A 6,000-nucleotide genomic window follows, 5' to 3' on the forward strand; every position below is an offset into this window, starting at 1 on the left:
TTTTGAGTTGAAGATACCCTTCATAAATCTGGATATCAGAGGGTGAGATCCGACAGAGCGGATCCCGCTCCCCGCAGCAAATATGATGAGAAGGCACGTTTGGCACAGTTAATGACACTATAACTTAATTTTTGTCAAAGACTCATTTGAAAAAGACATCAGTCATCCGTGCCGGATTATATGTAATATTAGCATTTAAACAAAATACTTCCCATCTCCTGATGAGGAAATGTACTGCTTTTTTGGTGCTATCTCTGCAATCTGCAGTGAGCAAGTCCATGGTTCGGTCTGACAACCCGAGCGGCAGGAACGGTCTTCTCAGAGTCTGCAAGTCAATTAATTGATTTTATCATGCAGAGGATGGTTTTTCCCCAGTCACGGGCTGAACCAGCAATTTTTGTGTTTAGAAATAACCATATAAGGCTCTATTATCATTCCCAACATCAGCGGGAACCATGGCTGCATAGGCCAGTCAGGCATTACGAATAATCCCTAAAGCAGGAACTTGCTGAACTTTTTTGCAAAACCCGACTGATGAGGCAAAATGGAGGAAAGACAAAAAAGAACATTCCTCCCCAGTGTAGCGAGAATGCATCTATTGCCACTGCCATGCCACGTAATTTTTTGCAACTGGTGATTGAGTCTGGTTGTAAACATCTCGATCTTCGGTGTTCCATTGAGCCACAATGTCATTAAATACTTTGTGATCCAACATCCATTCTGTGTTATCATTGATTTTACGTGATGATACATTAGCGCCAAATGAGGTTATGTAAACTATCACAGGATACTGACTTGATTGCACCCATGTGATTATCATATGCCACCACGATAGTGGATCAGCTTGGAGTTGAGCATGCAGATTATGCAGATTTGCACAATAACCTTTAACCCATAGAATGTCTATAGGTAGTTGATACCATATAACTGAAGAATTGGTAACTCATGCAAATCGCATCCACCTCCGTAACTAGAGATGGTATTAGTAATTTTTCATCTTTGAGGACTAGCATCAGTTTGTAATATAACTGAAGATTTACTGACCAAAAGTTGCTGGAGCAATGCTGAATACTGTTCGTCCACCATTGTGACTTTGATAGCTTCAGCTGGTACTAGGTCTGTTAACAATGACCTAAATGGTACTTAAGAGCTTGGTCCTTTGCACGTTGTAAGTTCTGATAATGCAAAGGCCCAAATTGCGCAGCTGAAAAACACAACCACTGTATTGCCAATTACACTGGCCACTTGATGAATAGAAGGTTGCTTCTACTAATTCCAATCTCTTGCCCCAGGGCGGAGTCACAGACAAATTAATAGAGTTAAAGGTAAATCCCAATAATCAATAACTCTAGTTGGTATCAACTTAAATTTAACCGGATGGATGAGAAACCCCAATTTCTCAAATATAGTTTATGGCTGAAACAGTTAATTTTAGCAAAATACAACGTTTAGAATATCATCTAGTTAGGCCATAACAAGTGTTTTTGAGCTCTGAGCAGCCCAAGCACCGGTTTTAGTAATTTGGTAAATAACCTGGGAGCTGAGGTTAGCCCATTTTGCAATGCTTTAACTGTTACTATTGCCCCATCCAGCTAAATTTCAAATATCTCCGATGATCCCTGTGAATGGGAACTGAATAGTATGTATCTTTGTGATTGATGCATGCCATAAAGATCCTAAGGAAATCAGTTTAGACAGTAACAAAATTTCCTATGCTGAAATGTCTATACTGCACATGCGAGGTAAATCAAGGATGAGCCGACCTCCTCCATCTTTCACGATGATCAGGCCATCCTTGCCATAATTCCGAGCCTGCCTCGAAAGGCAACTCTGGCCACATTTCCAAGCCTGTCCCGAAAGTCTGCTTGGAACCCTTGTATACTGTGCCATATAAACTAATCTCATGTTATCATTTTAGTTTATAAACGGATGTGAACAATGTTATCATTGTCATTTGTACAAAAAACAAGTGTAAATATTACCAACTTGTAAATGGTCCACATACCCCATGTTTCAGAAAGAACCAGACCCACCTACATCCATGGTTACCGGTGGTCTTATGGTAAGCCCAAAGGCCCCTGGTGCGGGTTCTATTTCCGTCCTTAATTTGGAGAGTAGGACTGCTGGGGTGCGTGGATTCCATATTTTTACTGAGGACCGGCTTGGGCCTTGGCCTGAAAGACCTTTGCCCAGCTTTGAAGCTGCCACCAGCTTCAGTGAACTTACTGCCGGTGGAAGCGTGGGGTGTGTTCTCACTGAAACGATGAAGCTTTGCTCGTCGTTGGTACCTTGATCAGTCCGACTTTTGCTTTTGCTTACTCATCCAGGTCTTAGGATGGTTAGGTCTTTCCCGAAGAGAAGATTTGGCGGCTAGACATTGCTGGCCTTACATGAGCCTGTAAATTTGGAATTTAAGGCAGGTCTGATGGCGTTCTTCTGAAAGCAGTTCATCTCGAAGTGTGCATTGCACATCAACACCAGGCTAGTAATTTTTAAAACTTGTTGGAGTTTCATCTCCTGGATTTTCATGCCCCCTCCAATGTCACCCCAGATAGCGCTGTTCAGTGCCGGTACTTTCAGGAACAATTTACAGGTGCATGGTATCTTACAGCCGTCACCTGTTCCTGTAATGATGTGACGTGAGGTAGCTGATACTTGCAAAGCTTGTAACGTGAAGGAAACTCTGGCCCCCTCCTGGTTTTCTGCCAATGGCTGGAAGCCAACTCATCACAGACAATTCTTGAACCTCATGCATGTACTCCAGTACGTTCCACGGACATACTTCCGAGTTTGGAGTCAGTTACACACTGACCCCTCGCACTCCCCTCCACAGAGAGGGAGATTTGTAAACAGCCCTGAAACAGGTGCTGCCGCAGGCCCCCAAGGAGACCTGCGCTGATATGGCCCCGTTCCACGGACCATATCAGGATGGAGCATCACATTTGTGGGATAAACGCCCGAGGGCACTATCCATGCTCCATCTGGGTTAAACGTCCGAGGACGTACCCATATCCGAGTCGACAGGCCTATCCGTCTTACTCTTGGGCTTACCCCCTTTCTGGGGAACCACAGCGGTTTCAAGAGGCACTCGGAAGTCGCTCGCCGCACTGTTAGCGACTCGGGTAGCGTATCCCCGCGGTCCGTAGCCGGTTTTCCCCTGCGGTCCATAACCCGGTTCCCCGCGGTCCGTGACCAGGATTCTCCGCGGTCCATAACCGGTTTGGTATCCAGCAGGAAACTCTGTAAAAGAGATTCCTGCAAGCAAAAAACAGAACCTGGAAATAAGTTCAAAAACTTACCTGCAGGGTTTGAAACTTACCGCTGGAGGAGTGACTAGCCTGCCAGCCAGTCGTGCGCCATGCGTTAGACGATAATGACGCGCAGCGGGCTCTTCGCGTGGTCACTCACGTGACTCCAAAGTAAAATCCAGTATTTCAGGAGCAAGAATAAGGAAATAAAAGAATAAAGAATAAGGGGCCCACTTGCCATCGGGCAAGCTGACACCCTGGCCAGTCCGCCACTGGTCATAAACTTAGCTGATGAGATAAATTGCAGACTTGATTTTTAAAATCTCAAAATGTTGTAACATTGCTACTAGTTGTCCACCAGTTTGTAATCGGAACCAACTCTGTGAACTTAGTCAACGCTTTCATGTTCATAACGAGCACGCAAGGGTTGTTGTGACTTAAATTATAAATGTAATTACAGTGCGCGTCCGCATGGAACGATGGCAAAAAACTTCAGGCACTGTCTTTCCTAATTCTGATATTCTCCCCAAACAGCCTTTATCTGGCTATTGTACAGAAAATTACAGATGCAGAATTAATCAAAGATGAAAGTATTATGAATTTCAGAATATATAACTCCCAATTGGCCTTTAGATTGGTGGCAAATGCAGTTATCGGGGTTGAATTTATGAGGCATCATAAATTCTCCCAGTTGAATACAGTCGTGATGCTAAATATACCAAACAAAAATGCACATGTGATTAAGATTCTGCACACCTTGCCAAGTGGTTCTGTACTCTCTACTTTACCAGAAGACCAATTGCCTTTCTATATTCTGTCGAAATATTCTTGAACAAATATAGATTTTTAAAAATTTGTGGAAACAGTTTTTCTTTTTCACAGCTCGATAAAACACACACGGGAAATAAAGTGGGGAACGACAAATACCAAAACAAAGCTTATCTGATTTTTCTTTCATCCAAGTAAATCGAGGAACAATTGGCCTGAATCCATTTTCTCTCATGTAATTCTTTAAGGTCTCACTTCCCAACACTAAAAATAGAAAAATTACTCCCATGGCTTTCAAAACATTTGGCAAAGGTATCATTCATCTCCTCAGGTCTGCTCCATCATTTAATCATGGCAGATCTATTTTTCCCTCTCGACCCCCATTCTCCTGCCTTCTACCTGTAACATTTGACCCTTTTACTAATCAAGAACCGATGGATCTCTACTTTAAAAATACCCAATGTCTTGATTTCCACAGCTGTCTGTGGCAATAAATTCCTCAGATTCACCACTCTCTGGCGAAAGAAATTCATCCACAACCAATCTAAAAGTACGTCCTTTTATTCTGAGGCTGTGCCCTCTGACCTAGACTCTGCCATTGCTGGAAACATCCTTTCCATATCCATTCTATCTAGGCCTTTCATTATCCAGTAGGTATTGTCTAATCACATAATCCAGGAAGGTTTTAACCTATATTTCATGCTTGGTTAGTTAATCGTAATCAGGATGGTAACATATTGTATGAGCCACATTTGATCCCAGAATCCCAACACTGGGGATGGTGAAACAATAGTGAAATATTCAGTTAGCGAGCTATCCATTGACCTTGAATAGAAATGAGTGTGTACAAATGTTGGATCACATGTTCACAGTAAAGGTCCCTGTAGTCAGATAACATGCCAACACCTCCTGCATAGTCTTATCAATGAAAAATGGCAATTTGCCAGAACACACAGCAGAACATACAGCCAAACCCCTGCATGATCTATAAATAAACTGGTTCAGAAAAAAAGTTGAGAGAAATAAGATATTCCTAAATTAAAAATTTAAACCCTGGCCACTCCATCTTCTCCCCTCTTCCGTCAGGCAAAAGGTATAGAAGTGTAAAAACGCACACCACCAGATTCGGGGACAATTTCTTCCCAGCTGTTATCAGGGAACTGAATCATCCTAGCACAACCAGAGAGCTGTTCTGAACTACTATCAACCTCTTTGATGCCCCTAGGACTATCCTTGACCGGACTTTGCTGGCTTTACCTTGCACTAAACTTATTATGTGTCTATACTCTGTGAATGATTGATTATAATCATGTACTGTCTTTCTGCTGACTGGTTAGCATGCAACAAAAAGCTTTTCACTGTACATTGGTACATGTGGCAATAAACTAAACTGAATGCTAATTTCACATTGAATCGTTCAAAATTGGTAAAGGACTTTTGATGCATAATAATTTAAAATGAACACTTCTTTCAAATTAGATATTCGCTGAGCGAAACAATGCTTTTTTGACAACGTTTCTTTAAGGATAAACAAAGCTTTATTTTCTGTTGAACACATGTTTTCATTTGATGACCTTCTGCAGATTCTGTTGTATTTTATCTCTTACCTTGGCATGGTGGAATGATATCATTAATCTTGTAATAAAAACAGATCTACCAATAAACCTAACAGAAGCATTTCCTGTATGCACGCAGACTAAACTTCCTCCCCACCATTTCTTGTAAGGACTCCTTTCCATCTTCTTCAAATTTATTGCATAGATATTGCAACATATAATGAACTATGGAAAGCACACTGTTGGTTTGGTTTGAGAATAGCTCTGCCCAAGACCACAATAAATTGCATATTGTAGATGTAGCCCAGTCGATCACACAGACTAGATTTCCCACCATTGATTCCATCTACCCTACACACTACCATGGAAAATCAGCCAACATGATCCAAGACTTTTTCCACCCCCCATCATTCATCTAGCCTTCTCTC

This window comes from Leucoraja erinacea, chromosome 3, assembly GCF_028641065.1.
Source record: "Leucoraja erinacea ecotype New England chromosome 3, Leri_hhj_1, whole genome shotgun sequence".
NCBI classification, from domain to species: Eukaryota; Metazoa; Chordata; class Chondrichthyes; order Rajiformes; family Rajidae; genus Leucoraja; species Leucoraja erinaceus.